Source organism: Boleophthalmus pectinirostris, unplaced genomic scaffold (genome assembly GCF_026225935.1).
Source record: "Boleophthalmus pectinirostris isolate CB_2022bp ecotype Guang Dong unplaced genomic scaffold, ASM2622593v1 HiC_scaffold_1, whole genome shotgun sequence".
Lineage (NCBI taxonomy): Eukaryota > Metazoa > Chordata > Actinopteri > Gobiiformes > Gobiidae > Boleophthalmus > Boleophthalmus pectinirostris.
This window is the reverse complement of record NW_026570970.1, coordinates 17,767,752-17,786,923: the sequence shown is the minus strand read 5'-3', so window position 1 is coordinate 17,786,923 and position 19,172 is coordinate 17,767,752.

The window sequence follows — 19,172 nt, the reverse complement described above, 5'->3', positions numbered from 1 at the left end:
CTTTTGAAAACATGTAACCTGTGTAAACTGTGTAAAGAATGAAGAGATCACACAGATATTTGATTTGACAAAATTCATGTGAAATAAAGTCTGGACAAAAGTTTATGATCAAAACTAAACTAGAGCCAAAATCTATTTATGTTACATTACTGATGGATGTTATTTCCTAGTGTTATAGAGAATGGCTGCAATGATTAATCAGAATAATTGTGAACTTTAAAAATTTAAAAAATTGTTCTCTAGATCATGAAGACTCTAGAAGACTTTTTAGTTTAAATGTATTTGCTAAATCTCTTTGTACAATAGAAATAGTAGTTTGACTAATAAATAAATAAATAAATAAAATAAACTTGCTGACTAGTTGAGTACTAAAATAATCATTAACTACAGCCCTCTCATAGAGTAAAGGAAAAACAGCACATTTTGCACACTTTACAAATAGTATTAACTTTATAAAATGTGATATATTTGTTTACATAAAATAATACCATAATAAAAGTGTTTATAAAATCCTTGACTGTTTTCTGTATTCTTTACCTGCTTACATTACAGTGACTCACAAACCATTTCTTCCTGCTTGGGTACCTCCATGGGCTGAATGATGTTTGTCTCAGATCAGCGGTTACAACTGCTCGGGCCCACAATGCTACAAATTGGTGAGTGGTTGAAAAGGAAAACAACCCTGTCATTACTGTGTTGAGTCAAGGGATTATTTTACAGTGCAAAACCATTAACTCGGTTGTAACGTTTTAATGTGCACTGCTGTCACAGTCAAGCCCTAATTTAAATTAAATGTTCATCATCGCCAGCTCAATTAGAAAAGAGCTGCTTAATTTGCCTTCGCTGAGACAAGGAGCGGAGCTGTGATTATACATTCAGAGATGGCTGTCAGTAAACACTTAGCGCACTATAAAAGCCAGTCTTTAACCAGGGCCTAGATTTGGGTCGTGAACTGTGAGACAACCTGCTCCTTTAAACGCTGAGTGATTTACACAATTCATTACAGCCAGTGAATCTTTAGCCGGCGTCATATTAAATGCTTACTTACTCTCAAATAGCCCCTTGGGAGTCGGATTGTTGGCTCACGAATAGATTAAAGTTTACATTGAAAAGAGAAATTGAATTCAGAGGTAATCAATAGCATAATGGGCCAGTGAGGGGAGCAGGCTGCCTGAAATGAAATTACCATATTTTTAATCTTAATTTTCCACCCTGTTTATCTGACAGTGTGGATGTGCAATCCAAACAGATAATGAGAGAGTGGGATATTGACAGTGGGGTCCTCTGGAGTGCTTGTTTCAGTGATTAAACGCTGTGATGTGTGATTACTTTGTGGCGGGTGTCAGGCTGGCGGACAGGGGCCCAGGGAGCGGCAGGCGCAGAGCAGCTGGAGCATCAGTGGAGTCTCCGGAGGTACCCAGTGCACCTGACACAGCACTGACAGCAGACTCCAAACCCTATCTGGGACCGCACTACACAATAGCCATACTCAGTGCTATCTACATCACAGTCAGCATATATCTCCTCTGCTCGGCCCACGATAACAGCCCCATGCAAGAATGGCACCAACAAAGTTTCCACAATAACTATTATTAAGCAGATACCTTGCTACGCCTCCCCATAATAGCCACATTTTGCAACGCATCTGAATAGCAATAGCAGCAACACAGCGCTGATATAGCCTTAATAAATAAACGTCTGAAAAACCTAGCTGCCCGCACAATGAGGAAATAAAAACACAAAATAAGAGTCAGCACAATGTGAAAGGAAAATAAAAATGATGAATTCAAACTGTAGCTGTGAGCACTTTAAGAGACTAGTGATACATTGATTTGTGGATATAACTCTATTCAGTCAAAGATGTACTATTGTCAGTGGTGAAAAGAATAGCAGATCAACAACTGACGCTGATGCAAATTGTTTAAGGATGTTTTGTCATGGTTCTATAAATAAGTTGTCTCAAGGCCATTTAGGGTTGAGAAGACAATGTTTTTCATAAACTTTATGTTGTGCCAGCGTTTCTTTTGTAACGCATACAGCAGTTTTGACAAATAGGAACAAATTGCAGCCGCATGAATGGCTCAGAGTTGGGGAGTGTCAAAACCAGTGTTGAAAGAAGATTTTTGTTTGTAAGCTGAATCTAGATCCGAGTGATCCCAGGCATAAAGTACGTAAAGTTGAGGAGAAGAGAAAGAGGGAGGATTTCGACAGGCGGTAGTGAAATTTGGAGAATCGACTATGGCGGGCTTTGTTCGTAACAGCGCTGACATGGGGCGGGCAGAGAGGGGGGCGCAGCCTGGAGCGAATCCCCAGAGACGCAGCCTTTTCTAAAGTGACTGTGTGACAAGTTCCCAAGACCTGACACGATTCGATGTGGAAAAAGAAGAAAAACAAACAACACATTTTTAAAATACACGCCACGACACTGGATATACTGCGATAAAAATGGCTTTTCATCTTGGTAAAAATAGGAGCTCAATTTCTCTCATCTAGATGCCATATATTTTGGATTCTGGTGACAACCTAGTTAGAATAAGTTTCTCTCTTTGACAGACTCAGTTTAAGTATACGTAGAAGCACTATTGGCAACTTTATGAAAACTTTCTAAATAAAATCAACCAAGACAACATTGCTTTGTGCTGTTTGCAATGGTCAGGCTGGATCATCATTGCTCAGCAGTTTAGTGACCACTCTCTGAAGGTCTTGCCAGCTAATGCAGTACAACCCATAATTATAGATGGTGCACGGATTTGACAATTATGGTTTGTAAACTCTTGGGGCTTTGGCGAGCGGCACTAGAAGTTGGTACATTCTGTTTGCAAGTGCAACCACATGTGGTGAGAGACCCATTAATTTGGTGTAAAAGCAATCTGTAAGTAACAAGTGATATCCTCCTACCTGGCATGGCCTCTTTGAACTAAACCGGCTGTTGTTGTCCAGTGAAAGGCCTCCGAATAGGAAACCCCTTTGCATGGTTTAGCTTTAAATCCTAGCCATGCTCCGTCAACTTCAAAAAGTGCCATTTGATTCTTCAGCTGGGACATAAAGGAGTGGAGTGGAGAGCTAAACAATAGGACAGGGCTTATCTCATCAGTAAATAAAGCTTATTGCTTGAAGCTAAAAGAGCCTGTGCTTATTGGTGATGTCATGCCTTTGTGGAGAATTGATGAAGCTTGAGGCAGGGGCATAGTGTGAGTGTGAATATGTGTGAGAGGGGAGGAGGCCTGGTCACCCACATTCAGAGTTCTAACTTCTGCAGGCAGACTTCGATATAATTTAAAATGTATGACACACATTTAAGCTGGGGCTACACTCAAATTGTGGTCTTTGGTGGTAAACTAACCCAACTGTACTTCAAAGTTCCATCTGGCCGGGGGCTTTTATCCTGGGCCTTGAGAGCAGTTGATGTTCTGTGCATGTAAACGTGCAGCTTTGGGTAAAGGTGGGGACAGCTTGTGTGCGCCATTATTGTGTGCTTGCATTTACGCGGGTCCAAGGGGCTGACTGTGTCTTTTGGGGGTACTTTCTCATCACTTCTCCTAATGTAGAGACCCACAGCGTCGGTGGCAAGTGCACAATGTGGCTGTTGTATGGTTACTGTCAGCTCTCTCAAATAAGGCTTCCTGTTCATTAGACTTCTTTTCACCTCTGCACAATGCTCCGGCTTTGCTGCAATAGTGAGTCGACGCCCATCTCTTCAATGCCATGTGAATAGTTCTAAATAGTGTTTATGCAAGCCATTGTTGTCTATTGTGTGTCCAGTCTTAATGCAGAGTGATTTGCCTGCTTTTGTGGCCTGGGATACATTATCTCGCCTATGTGGCTTCAGATACATGGCTGTCCTTTGAGCCCGTAAACAGTCTAAAAGTTAACTCCCTATGGACAATGCGGGAAATACCCCTTAAAGTAGGCCAGTATACTAAATGACCTGTTTAATATGCCTTGGTTATTCATTTGTAAAACACATCTCCCACCTCTATTCAAATTTACTAAAAAGTTGTAAAAAGTTAGAGGAAGCAAGCTGAACTTTGTCCCAGAGTTGATTATCTATCTTCATCCGTGACAATTGCTGCTTTTCCCCCTCGATAAATACACAGTAGACTTGATGCTTTTTGCGTTCAAAGATTAGACTGCACTATCTGCTGCATATCTGTATTTAAAGCCTGTGTCTTTATTCTCCGAGCCGTCAGTGTGAAAATGAAAGAGTAATACAGATCGACAGCCAGGTGGATAATCTGACACTCGTCACAGTCAAAGAAAGAACAAACTTTTAAATCTCTCGGATAAAGTCAAAATATTACAACTTGGCTTGTAAATATATTTTAACTAACATAAAGTCCTGTTCAGTAAAGAATAGGGCATTTTGCATAAAGTCAAAAAAAGAAAAACAAAAACATATGAAAATATTTGTTGACAAAAGATAACTCTTTGTATTAAGTAATGAATTGCAACCAAATATAGATACTATGTGAATGAATTAATAAACATGAACAAAATGACAATTAGTAGTTCTTATATTACTGACAGCACTGTACAAGTTGAACAAGATTTCTTTTATACCAATTTAGTACAATGCTGAGTAAATGTTTGCGTCCCTACTTTACCCCCTGAAGAGAAAAAAAAAAAGAATAATTTAAAGATTGAAAATCCATGTGATCTTTACATTAATGAATGTAATACTGCTGTAATATCCATAGACATAAAATATAGATGATAAACAATAATACTGAAACTCATTTATGGCACTAAGTAGAATTATAAAAAAACAATAACAATTCTAAATGTACAATATGATACAATATGCAATAAATAAATAGCATAATGAAACACTTTAGTAGTTAGTTTGTTTCTTTAATGAGTCATAGAAATCATTTAGTCAACCCCAAAGCTCAAATTTAATTGTAGAACACGAAAAATAACCAAAAGTACCCTACCCCACTAGTACTAAGAAAAACTACCCATGATAAATATTGACCCCCAAAAATGATCTGTCTATCCAACATATATTGAACGATAAGTCAATATAGTAATTATCATGACAGGTTTAAGTATCCAGTTACTTCCCGCCTCTGCCTACAGATGTCACTTTAGAAAGTTGTTTTTGGCAAAATCACCTGAAAAGTGAGAGACGGCGTATTATATGCTTCATGTGTTTGTGGCTTTGTGCTGGTGAGAATGTACATCACCTCCAGAGAGAACCTGATCCACCCAGCCATTCACCGCTGGGATAGTCATACAAAAGCACAAGATATCTTCAGTACTGATGACATTATACTCATTTCAAAAGCATTCAGAGTCAAGTATGCAGAACAGAAAGAAGATGCTTTTAATGACGACCAGTGATTACAGGTGAGGGAGGTAACTGATAGTTCGTCCATTATTGTTGGAGGTTTGGTTGTGTTTGACCCCCTGGAGCACTCTGCGAAAGAGGAGTCTGAGGAGAGGAATGCTATGGTGGGTGACATCGCTGGGTTAGTGCTACAGGAAACTGGGGGAGGCGAGATATAGTAGGTGTGAATCTGGGTGAAATTTCAGATTCTGTAAGTTTACATAATGAGTTCTTTCATTACAAATATCCTTAGATACATTTTAAAGGGATTATATTATGCTATCTTCTGATCTATGTTATAATGTTGTTTCCTCATTAAAAACATACCTGGAGTTGTGTTTTGTTTAATTCACACGTTTATCTCACAAAGCCTGCCTATTTAACCTGAGTTCCTCTCTCAAATGGAAAACACAGTTTCACCAAGTGATGTCATTTGGTAATACAGGAAGTGCTTCACTCTGTTTTAAAATTCATCCAACTTCACTTAAGTCATTTGGATTATTACATCATTGGAATTGCCAGTCTCTACTAAACAAAAGGTAAAAGCTAGCTGTTAACTTGAAAACTACCACTACATGACATCATAAGGTGGAACAGAGCATTTTGAGCTTTGGCGATGAAGACAGACCATTAATAAAGGATTACTCAAGCGTGTGTGAAAGAAACAAAATACAACTGCAGGTATGTTTTTGACATTATAACATGGGTTAAAGCTCACAAGAGTAAATTTTGCACAATATGGGACCTTCAATACACAATTTCTTCATTATGAATTCAGTTTTTGTTCATGCTTTATGAGAACTAGTTATGGTGTAGTAATTATAAAGTGGTACTGGGATGCTCTCTTGGAATTAATTATGTTTTCCGTGTCCTTTAATTTGAGTCAAATATCACTTTTACCTTTAGATTACGTGGCCGCTGTAATTGCTTGGAAGATGTGGTGTATAGAAATCTTATGAACTTGTCAGCCGTTGCTCTGTTTTGTCTCAGGACTCTGTATCTCCACTCTCTTCCTATACACTTGACCTTCATTCCCCCACGAGTAGCGATTCACATTTGTATTTAATGAACTCTAGTCATGTGGTAATTCATCTCCCTCTACAATACTCCTTCAAGCACAAGTTCCTTTCACTTTTTTTGACTTGTCTTGCTCCTGGCTGATATTTTCATTAAAGGGCTCCTTATCAAATAATGAAAGAGGAATCTTATTTCTTGCCCACTGCTATTACCACCCACAAATCAAAAAGGTTGCCAGCTATGTAACGTCTCGCCTCCCCATGTCGGTTAATTAGGTTGTGTTGCGCTACATACAAATGCTACTTTCATGAGAATAATCTGAAACAATGAACCCGCTTTTTGTATTGTCTCGCCCACGCAAAGCCCTCTTAATTATTATCAGCCAAGTTAATTGAAATTTGAACATCTAGTCTTTATGCTTTACAATGGTTTTGTTGTGCCGTTGAGCTGCTATAATGGCTGGTATCATATCTCTATTTAGAGTAGCATTGATCACAAGGAGACAAGCTGTGTAAAAGAAAGAAATGTTTTAACCATACTGTTGGTAATACATGCAGCCCTCGCATTGATTCAGCCCTGGGCATAAATATGCACAAGCTTTCAGATAATCTTAGCTGGGTCTGCATGATTTGTTTCCATTGATTAAGTGACATGGCCGGACTCCTCATTGCATGATTATTAATATAGTTTGCATTGATATTATTTCTGCATTAACAACAATTTCACCAAGCGGGGAAGATTACAAGCCAGGATGCAAAAAAGTGGCGGCTTTAATCAGCTTTTGATGCAAAATCTTTACAACTTGAATCAATCTTTATAGACAACAGTGTACGAGTTTTGAATAGCACACTTTTTAAAGAGGCAGTGCCTTCCTGTCAGATATTTTGCAAATTACAAATCCTTCTAGGAATTTGAATTAGGCTTGTGCAACACCACTTGTTTTTGTGACACTGGAGATTTCACTTGCTTTACATTATATTTGAATGTTACCATGCCAACAATTCCCAACTAGCGTGGGATTGTATCGCGAACAACCCACAACAACAAATCTGGCACGCTTCTCTCCCGGTGGGATTTTTATTTATCAATGTCCTTCTTTTGTGGTATTGGCCCACGAACAGAAATAGCTAGAACAAAATAAAGAAATAGATAAACAGTGGGTTGTCTTTATGGCCTTTATGTGGTGAGATTCCCGGGCCAAGAACATCTCTGAAGTTAACAGCATTCATGTTTTCTGGTGGCATCGGTCACACTCTGTCACACGGCATTTGCATCTGCATGTCCGATTAACAAATATGACATATTCCTAAGATCAGGCTCCTAGCGCTCTCGCCGCCCACCATGGCAATTAACTGTCTACTAAGCTAAAGAGCGGAACACACACGCCTGATGCAAGCCAGAAGAATCTGCAGCCACACATCCTTGTAAAACCTGCATAGAAACTCCAAATTCTGATTGACTTATTGATTTATATTGAAATTAGATTAAACATAAAGGATTCACCTGCTGTGTCACTTTTTCAATAGGCCTCTTAAGCAATATTTAATGTCACTGAACCTATTTGAAGTTAAATTGTATTGACCTTCACTTGTGTCGCTTGTTCTCAGAAAGAATACATGAGAGAGTGAAATAACTTGAATAACCTCCATAGATGGATACTTGTAGAAAAGAAAACAGTTTTTCATGGCTTTGTGTGTGTGAGGGTAGAGGCCAACTGTCTTGGAGAAGAGGGATAAGAGACCTTTATAATCTTATTATATAAAGAAGTTTCTGTGAATAGGCTTCCACTAATATGTGTTTTCTGAAAGTGCATTTCAAATGTGTTAAAGTGTTAAGACACGGCAGGGCATGTTTATCTTATGTACGGCATACCATAATTCACACTCAAAGTAAGCACATTTCCTAAATAAAAGCAAGGTAATTGTAATGCTATACTGTGGAACATTCCAGACATAGCAATAACATTAGCATGATGACAACCAGGTGGTGAATAATCCACCAGAACAGTTACATTTTGATCTTTAATAATAATAATCAAATGTAAAGGTCTAAAGGACTTCGTAACTTTTCTGGTTTAGAGAGTTTTATTTATGTAACAAAAGTACTGTATTTGAAGGTTAACCCCAACAGGGCAGTTAGGACAATGTCGTAGTGCTAGTGATGAAAATTTTATATCATAATACTTTGAATCAGCTTACCAAGAAAGGGTGCCACCTTTTCTAATAAATCTGAAGTGTATTGAAAATCATAAGAGGCCACTTCAGAAATTCTTTGTTAGTTCAAGTGAATATGCCTTGAATAATTATTAACACAATTTCTCGACATTCGGAAATCTGCCTCTTATCTAAAATAAATAGAGGGTTTTTGTCTTTCTTTCCAACAAGCTCCCTTAAACTTTGCAATCTCATTTAATAAAACCATTGACCATCGGGGCATAGCCAATATAGAGGTTAATCCATTCTAGTCTCTATACTATGGGATGCTTATGGAGGCATATTTGCTTAGGGCAGCCAAGCAAATTATTACTTACTGGCCCTGTAAGCTGATAACACAAATTAGATCCCCCATTAAAGTTGAACAATGTATATAGAATGAGGAAAAGATGGCGCCGCGATACCTGAAGGGTTGCCCAAGTGGCGCGTCGCTAAAATATGCCTCGCACTTGCAAACTTCAAAAGTGTGGAGATGTGTATCCGCGGGACTGGAAGATGCATAATGGTAATCTCATATGCACAGAGGCAGCTGCCAGGTGGAGGATAGCACAGCGCATGTTTATGAATAGGAAATCATTACGGGGACTGGGGAGCATGGCGGCATGGACCAGTGACACAGAACTTTTTTATCATCTAGCGGGAGCACACTAGAGCACGCCAAAGTTCATCCGTCTAAATGTGGAGCCTCGCACAGAGGAGCCACAGCAGTCTGCTTGTATTATTCTAACTTTACTGTGTGTGTATGCGGCAACTTCGCCATAATTGCTTACAGTGGCAGAGTAGTTCAGTGTGTTGTGAATATAGTTTTCTGTGACTCAATAAGAGGTTAGTACACTCAGGAGTTTGGAAAAGGAGACAGAGAAGAGTGTAGGGATAGGCTGATGAGAATTTTTTTTTGCAGATACCGATATGTGATATTTGACTTGCTGCTGTGGTCGAGAACCGATTTATGTAGCTTCTAAAATCCATTCAAAGGCACATGAATGTATCTCAATTTTAAGTAAAGATCACAAATTAACTTTTTACTTTTGTTAAATAATAGCAACATGTTTTTATCTGGGATCTGAACGTAACTGCATAACTGAAAGCCCACTAAAAACATAATTGATAACACGTGATTAAGGAGCTTATTTGTAGCTATAGGCAGATTTTTTGAGCTGATACCAATAGCCGATAATGAGATGTGGCCAAAAACTGATTTATTTAACTTTTTTAAAATCCACGATTCAAGTTTAAGTAGCGATCACAAATCAACTTTTCACTTTTGTAAAAAAAAATAAAAAATAAAAATCACAAAATGTATTTATCTGGAATATCAAATAATTTGTGGCAAACTTACATACAACATTCTTCTATTGCCATTTTTATTCATGAGTTTGTTCAAAAGGACAAATCTAATTCACTGAGGACAGGATACTGATGCTGCAATCGAGATATTGCTCGTCCCTACTTATTCAAACTAGGTATTGTAAAAAAAAAAAACAGAAGGTGCAATAAAAAGCTAGAATAAATGCCTAGACCACATTCATTTTAATAAAGATTAAGATTTGCAAATTAGGTTTGTTTATTTATTTCACTCCTGCCCTCACAACTAATGTTTTCGGCCACCAGTCCACTGTTCTTTCTAATACAAAGCCGAAAGTGTCCAAATTACTAGATAATTTCTTTGTGTTTTGTATCACTGAATGTAACTGTTTGACTGAAAGTTCACTAAAAACATAATTATAACATTGCCTAAGTCTTATTTTAAAGACTTATACTAGGGATGGGGCAAGTTCTCATACATTTTTTCTCAGTTTTTATTTGGCACAAACAAAAAAGGGTTAAGCTAAGATGATGAGTTTATGTCTTTTTGATAAGCTGTAGTTTTCAAAAAGCAGTGCTAAAGTGTACTGTTCTTGTGGGAATAAAAATTATTAAGACAGTTAATTTAATATCTTAATTTCATATTTAGATGTATTATTGTTCAAGTTATTTAAAACAATGCATGCACCTAAACTCACACCCACATTTTCAGTCAGATATCACACATGTTATCAGCACAGTGCAATGGAGCCCATGTGCCCTATAGCTCCTCTTCTTATCACATGTGTAATTTAAATGCATTCTCCTCTCTGGGGGTCAGTCTGTGTTTAGCAGCCCTTTAAGGAAATGGTCCATGTAGTGGTGACACGTTGAAGCGAGGAAGCGCTCCAGGCCTGTGTTAATTCTCCCTCTGACTTGTTGTCTTTAGAGCCCTTTTCTGGCTGCTGTTGATAGTTCAGGATCCATCCTTAAAACCGGACTCTTTGTTTGGTGGACCATGGAGTCAGCAGTTCATTCTCCAACTGACGACTGTGAATGCCTGCGCGCTGAAAGAAATGAAGCCCAAACACAAAGGCAAATTAAGGCTACAAAAACACTGGCCATTGTCCCATTGTCGGGGGTCACAAATCGCCACGTAAAGAAGCTACGCAGCATGGTTGAAATGTATTCCGAAAAGCCCTCCCTTCTACCCTCTCTTTTCTCAGCTCTTTATATTCATTAGATTCATTATAGGCCACAAAGGATTGCCAACAAAACAGCTTGTGATTTTTAGTTGAATTCATCCCCCTCTGAGGCCTGCAGGGAAATTAAAGTAGGTGACTATCACTGGAAAAAAGGGGGGCCAGGCTTGACACATCTGAAGCCTGTGCTAATGCTAATAGCCAAGCGTATCCGCAATACACAGGAGCTGACCTCGAACAGATTGTGGGGGCTTTAAATCATTAGTTTGCAAATGGAGCCAAAGTACATGAGTGTCTTCTTTGGTTTATACAAAATAAATCAACCCACTCTCCAACCATTTGATTAGTGTTTGTCAACTCCCCTTTTCTTCTCCCAGCGCCCACCGCCTCGTTCTAACCCAGAAATTAATAAAGAAGACACAGTAGAGAGAGGCGCGTGCACGGCTCAGCACCTGTTAAACAAATGCACTTAAGGCGGGCAGGCGAATGGCAGACAGCTTTAAATGAGTGTAAAATCTTCATTTAGATGATGTCCCCAGGGCGTGCTTATTACTTGAGATTTATATAGCATTAGTTCTGCCTCCTGCAAATGTGGCGCACCATTCCACCTCAGTGAAATATGAAGAGGGTTGATAAAAAGCTACAACAGATTCTCACGTTAAAAAAAACACACTAAACCTTTTAGAGATTCATTAATTTAACTTGTGGCACGTGGCACTGACATACACAGACTGTGTGCCCCTAAGCGCTCAGTGCTAAATGGGAGAAAAGCTGTCCTTTTGAAAAATGTGCTGTGATAGATAGTGAAAGGACATTGGAGTGATACTTGTCAATATTCAATGATTTGGTCGCTAACAAGGATATATTTTATTTTAATTAAAGGTGTGTTAAAATGTGTTTGCCGTTTGATTTTATAATTAAGGATAAAATGTGTCACAGCAAAATACAAATTCATTCAAGCTGAAGCTAGGAGCTCTTCATAAAACTTAAATATGTAAACATTTATACTATTGAAATGTCAATATATTCATGTTTTAAATAATATACTTGTACTCTATGAATCTAAATGATCCTTTTTAACCCAATGTTTGTTTTTACTTTAATATTATACAATATTGAGTATGTATTGCGCATTATTGATCTTACACAATATATTGACATTTTGTATTATTATAACGATATCACATCATGTTTTGAGATTTTTAACCTCACTATTTCTTCCAAAAATATAAGACTTTGGGTTCATCATTATTAAGAATTCCAAATATTAAAGTAATCCCCATAGTCAACATAGCGCTCTTCCTCTTCGTACAGTGTTTAGTGAGTGATCCTGTCATCACGAGATGCACACCTCACTATGGAGCTTTTAAGGAAGTGTCCACAAAGGGATTTCATCTGCCACACTGGCCCCTATTCACTTCCCCTGCTTCAATCACCAATATGTTTTGTTCCCTCTGCTTTTCAATTTGTTTACATTTGGCCTCTACTGGAGTGGGACAGTCTATTGATTTGGATTGTAGCTGCTTCCTGAGAGGGGCGTTAAGAGCACCCTTGGCCCACCCCTGTCCCATACACCCCTATCCAGTCTTTAGGCCCTGCTTCTTGCATTATATTGTGTTGCCTGGTTGCCGGCTTGTGTTACAGTTAGTGGGGAAAGGCCCTATATTTGGCTGCACAAGGACTTCGCCAGCAAAAAAAAAAAACTTCCTTAGCTGTAGCAGAGGCTTGAGACTTGCTCCAGGGCTACACAATACAGAGCATTTGAATAGGAGACGCTGTGGGACATTTACCCCCTACCTTGGCTCTTTTGTTCTGCTTTTGTCTTGCACATTTCCACTAAAACTGTACCATTAATACACAACATGTTTCAATCTCCAACTCTGAAATGTATATCCGTTCCTGTTCAATCTATTCTTGTCTTCTATTGATATTATTTATGAGAAGCACCTGTCTCAAATGCAACATCACAATTTCTATGAATGAAAAGAATCGCTCCAGATGAAAGTCGGAATGCTTTTGTAAAATACCCCTTTCCCGCTAGCCTTTTTCGCTTGAAGATAAACAATTTCCTATGAATATATGGCCCTGGCTATCCTATCTCTCACCGGCATCAGAATGTGTCCCATACTGAGCCTATTGTAGTCCATTAAAAGAAATCCTTCCCTGTGGCAACCATTTTGCAGGTTTTCAAGTAGATAAATGCCTTCCAAGAGGGATAAGAATGAATTTCCAACAAAAAACTGCATTAATGTTTGTCAACTATTGCGATAAAAACTTCACAGCCACAATTCTTCTCTTTTTTTTTTTCTTCTAGATCCAGAATGCATTGCTAAAGCTGATTGGTCTGGGGAGGCTGCCTACAGGTTAGCAAGCCGCATATCCAATCTGACAGCAATATGTGTCACCGAATTGCTTCATGTTCAACACAAACCCGTGGTCACTCTATATATGGAAATCTCTGTCTTCAGGGCGAACAAAAATTAAAAAGGTGAGATTGGCACTTTAACCCCTGCGCCCCCCGGAAAATATGTTTTAGTCTGATACATTATACTACTGCGAATTATTTATCAAGAAGATACAAGCTTGATATTTGGGAAGGAATAATGAGATGTTGAGGTGGCAGCTGGAATGTTCTGGTCCAGTGAGCAGCATCTATGGATCGGGGGAATGGAGTAAATATGGCCGCCTGGGAGACGCCATGTTCTGAATGTGAAAGAGTCTGAGCTGAGGAGATGTAGTGATGACCAAACACTGTCACGTGGAGTCCTATGTTATCAGGGCTGCAAAACCTGTTAGAAGTATTTCATATATAAAATTACTTCTTATAGTTTTGGACAGTAGTGACAACTTTTGCCTCTTCCTAACAGTGTCATTAAGGGGTATGATTTTTTCCTTTGTCAGCTTTCAAAAGCATTGATTACACAGTAGGAGCAAAGTGTCATCATGGCTCTGCAAAACCTGTTATAGGTATTTAATATATCAAATTATATATGAAAGTTGCATCCCTTTTGGCATAGTTTTAAAGAATAGTGACAACTGTTTGACTTTCTGTGACAATTTCATTAAGAGGTATGATTTTGTCAAATTGCTTCTTTTTTCAAATAATTATCAGCTATCAAAAAGATTGCATAGTAGGAGCTAAGTACCATTATCATCATGGCTAAGCAGTGCTATGCACAATAGTCCAATGAGGTTCATTCAGTCTTCTGATAATTTATGTTATTAGGTTCTTTTTTCAGACCCAGAGTATATTTTCATACCTGACAGTTTCGACTGCTCACTAGCGGTCTTCCTCAAAGTGGTCACGTGATGTTGCTGTGACGTGTCCGCTCAGCTGATTTATACAGTCTTTTTGCTGGTGGAGGCATTATGACAGCGCCACCTGCAGTCCGACTTCCTCAGGACAGCATCCCAGGTGTGTGAGAGTAAAAAGGCCCCCTTGTCCCAGTTTATAGTCCCATTTCCGTATTTCGAATGCCTCTTTAATCCAGCGATGGTGTTTGTTTTCCTCTGTTTCGACTGGTTCTCTGTTTCGACTCCTCTAGCGAGCAGTCAAAACTGTCAGGTATGAAAACAAACTCTTGGTCTAAAAAAGAACCTAATAACATAATGCTATGCATAATTATTATATATATATATATATATATATATATATATATATATATATATATATATATATATATATATATATATACCAAGAATGTTCCACAGTATGGCATTAAGCCTAAAAGTTTGGAGTGGAGACCATCAGACCAAGTTATATGTCTGCTCCGTGGGAAGAAAGACTAAAAATGCCTGTAATTAAATACAAGCTACATAATAATTCTGTGGAAAATTTCAGGCAAAGTAACAATAACATTGCCATGATGACAAGCAGATGACAGACCCTTGACCAGAAAAGTTACACAGTTCAGCTTAAGGACTTTTTGGTTACTAATATCACCCTTGATTGTTATGCTAGCGACACAGTTCGCTGAAGAATTAAAAAAAAAAAAAAAATTTCTTTTTCCCAGTTTCAGTTAGCTGCACTGCAATTGAACTCAAACCTGAATGAAGAATGATGTGTTTTCATAGTGTGAATGCAATCACATACTCCCTATTTTGTGTTTTAATAGTAAGATAATGCCAAAGTTCCTATTTTATTGTTCATTCATACTAGTAATTAAGGTCACTGAAAAAGCAATTTTCTTTGAGAACAATGACAGCATTCATTTCAAAAAGTTCAGTTGTTGTTTTGAAGTAGCCCGCAACACAATAGCAGTTCAAATAGCGGGCTGGATCCTATCAGGCAAAAACAAAACAAGTGTTGTGCTTACCTGGGTTGAAAGAGCCCACCTGTCGGCATGGTGACAATAAGCCATGCAGTCCGTAGAAAACAAGTGAAGAGGAGAAATCCATTCATACATTGTGTGAATACAGCTCAAGTGTGTCTCTCCACACTCCACTGTCACTCCACATGAAGAAAAGTGAAACAAAGGCATGGAAGGATTGTATTAATTCACTTCAGTGCTTGTCAATCAGAGCTTTCACTGCACTGTACCATGTAGCTCTGGTCCCTTGTGCTTCCAACGCGCCAGAACACAGGTAAACATGACTTGCCTGACACTCCTGACAAGATCTGAGCTTTGATTTTTAAAGACTCAACAAGAATAATGGCCTTAAGGGACATTTTAGGGCTTAGTTCTGCATTGATCCCTTACTCGTTGCATTTTTTAGCAGGTGAACATTTTGTCCTTAAAGGTACACTGTGAACTTTTCTGGTGGAAAGTCCGCTACCTGTTTGTCTTAAACACACACATCTAGCATTTATTTATTGCAGGTGCTTCTATTGCTGAAAAATCTCCCTTGTGATAGACAAAACAATAATATATCCATAGAGACGAGCAGGTGGTAGACCTTCCACTAGAAATGTTAGGCAGTGCACCTTTTAAGTTCATGTTTTAGACACAAAAATTTGGAGAAAAAGTTTGTCACAATGAGATTCTGTGATTATACATTATGTTATCATCTAAATTATCATTTGCTAGAGATTGACCAGTGACACAGTTCCAGTCAAGCATGGCCCATCCAATCCGCTTTGCCTAGAATATTATAAAATGTATGTATTGCCATGGTGATAAGTAGGTAGCCAAGTTACAGGTCAGATCTATGGGATGCAAGCACACTCTTAGACACACTTAATAAATAAAAACACATGCAATTGAAAAAACAAAACAAAACAAAAAAACAAAACAAACAAACAAAAAAAACAGATAAATACTGTGGAACATTCCAGGCAAGGCAATAACACAATCATGGAAAAAGTGAGTTGTTTTTTGACCACCAGAAAAGCAAAATTAAGTTTAGACAATTTACATACATGTAAAAAAAAGAGAGATGAGAAATATTTCATGGATTTGGAACATGCTGAGTTCACATTGAGTTCACATTTACCTTTGAAGAACCATAGAAATCATTCTGTGTTGTTAAGTATGTTGTCTCAGACTTGTTGCTCCTAATTTTCTAAAGACCATTTTGATGCCTACTGTGCTCCTTCTTTGTCTTGGTTTATTCTACCCTCTGTGAACATCCCGTTGCTTTACTGGGCCCCCTTTGTTCTTGCTGAAGGGCCCTTTTATTTAGTGGAAATCTCCCATCTAAGACCAGCGCTTTGGTTTGAGGCAGATCTTCATTAATCTGGCGGAGCGGGCCTGTCGTTTTGATGGGAATTGAATTTGATCCTGTATTGTGGCGCGTATGGATAGCTGACAAAGCCCTGTGTACCTCCCTGTGTACCTCCCTGTGTCTGTGCACAATCTCGCACACCCAATTAAATAATTTGGTACAATAAAGACGAACAAAGGGAGAGCCGGGCAGAAAGTGCGAGCTCAGACAATTTGCATTCTACCTATTTCTGTATCATGGTAATTAATTTGCTTTGAAAACCACAAGGGGAGGCACAATGCAAAACAGCGTATTTAAAGTATGCTACTGGATGTGGGATGTGTAGCTGCTATGCAAAATCAGCACATAGACTTATAATTGAGTTTTATTTTGGGTTATTTGTTAATTTTGTTAGGACGAGTAGTTAAATTTTATACTGTTTTCTCATCTATGTTATAAGGTTGTTTCTTCATCACAAACATACCTGGAGTTGTGTTTGGGTTTTTTTCACTCACCCATGTTTAACACACAAACCCTGCATATTTAGTCCTTCTCTCAAACAGAAAACACTCTGTTACACCTTGTGATGTCATGTGGTAATACAGGAAGTGCTCCACTGAGTGTTTAAACTCCACACACCTTCACTAAAATCATTTGGATAATATCTGTCCTGGAATTTTAAAGGTAAAATGTTGCTGTTTGTGGAACAAGTGGAAGTGGAACAGAGCATTTTGAGCTTTGGAGATGTAGACAGACTAATAAGTACGTAAATACTTGTGTGATTGAAACAAAACACGGCTCCAGGTATGTTTTTGTTGAGGAAATATCATTATAACATGGCTTAAAGCTCACAAGAGTCAATTTTGCACAATATAAGACCTTTAACTGCCTTTTAATTACCAAGGTGTGAAATGCTTTGTGCTTCTGTTGCCCCATGAGGTGGAGGCTAACTGAATCATGGTTGGATGTGGGCGATAGGCGTTGATAGGGCACATATGGAGCTGTCACCGCGCTGGTGGGCTCTGCTGGTCCAGCCGCTGTAATTGAAAGAAATGAGGCATGGAGCTGACACATTAGCAGTCTCCCCAGAGATGGACCACACAAAGGCACACACAGCCCCACTGTCTCCCCTCATCTACACATGCTATCTGGGTACAGAGGGACAGACACTGGCTAGTCTAGCTGCAAGCAGGACATGGATTGGACTGGTCTGGGTTAAAGTGCATGTGACAGGTTTTCATGTTTTTCTAATTGTTACTAGGTATGGTTGGATTGTAGCTGTGGTAAATATTTATCACAGTTTTAAATCCGTTTAGTGACAGTTTGTGGAAAAAAAGTTGAAAAGAAAAGTACAGCAGTGTAGGTGAGCTCAAAACGGAATAAATCTATCTATGACATTGACATTCCATTCAAACTGCAACGACGGTGTAAATGCAAGAAGGATTTTTTGTCAAATTTAAACCTTGTTCTAGCAAAATAATTGTGTTGTCATTTATTTTTATGGTTTTAATCATAACTTTTGTGCAATGTAGACAAGGTTTGGCTCTTGTTTAGATTATAGTTGCTAGGTCACAGGTATGGAATTACCTCTATCTATTATATCGCATCTGCTGCTCGTGTCCAGCTAGGGAGTAAAAGTCTAGAAAAAAAACTTGGAAAAACTAGCAGTGAAATCTTAATATAATTATGTTAACTGTTTTGCTGGAATGTGGAGTCTAATCTGTCATATGCCCTTTAAGATGATAATGAGAACCTACTCTGTGCTGGGTTAATCAGCTCCTCTCAGTGCAGCGTAGCCATTTATTTGCTGTTTATTGGGTGAGTGAGGGCCCCGGGGGGAGCACTGTCAGTGAGAAGGCACCTGCACCTTCTCCCTCTCTGTGATTTAGAGTGGTCCGGAGCTGGAGGGCAGATTACACTGGACACTGATCAAACCTTATTTGCACTCTGATGAGACAAACTGCTCCCTCGCTGACCGCCTCAGCCCACTGGAGACGGCTGCCCTGTGTAAAAATGATTAACAGTCCCAGGCCTTTGTGGCAGCCATTCTCTGCTGACTAAGTCCTGCATACAGAGGCTTCTGTACATCTCTACTTTATGAAATCATAACTGTGCTCAGACCAGTCGCCACATGTCCATCCTGCACCAAAGAAGATGTCGACTTGTGACCACATGAACAAGAACTTCATCTTTATTTTGAGCTATTATAACTTCATTTGCATTAATTTGCTCCCTGACATAGCAGTATGGAATGCAGACGTTCTTATTGCGATTTTTAATACACTTTTTGTCACAAAATGTACATGTTTTAAATTATTAGTCTAAAAAAAAATTCTGACAAAGCCAAAATAAGGCTACAAATGAAAAATAAAATAAAACTCTTGAGTTCCAAAATTTTTTGTTGGATAAGAACTTTATTATAACTTTTGTATTAGTCATTTGTGTCATCCTGATTCTTACTTATCAAAGAATTGTTTTGTCTTT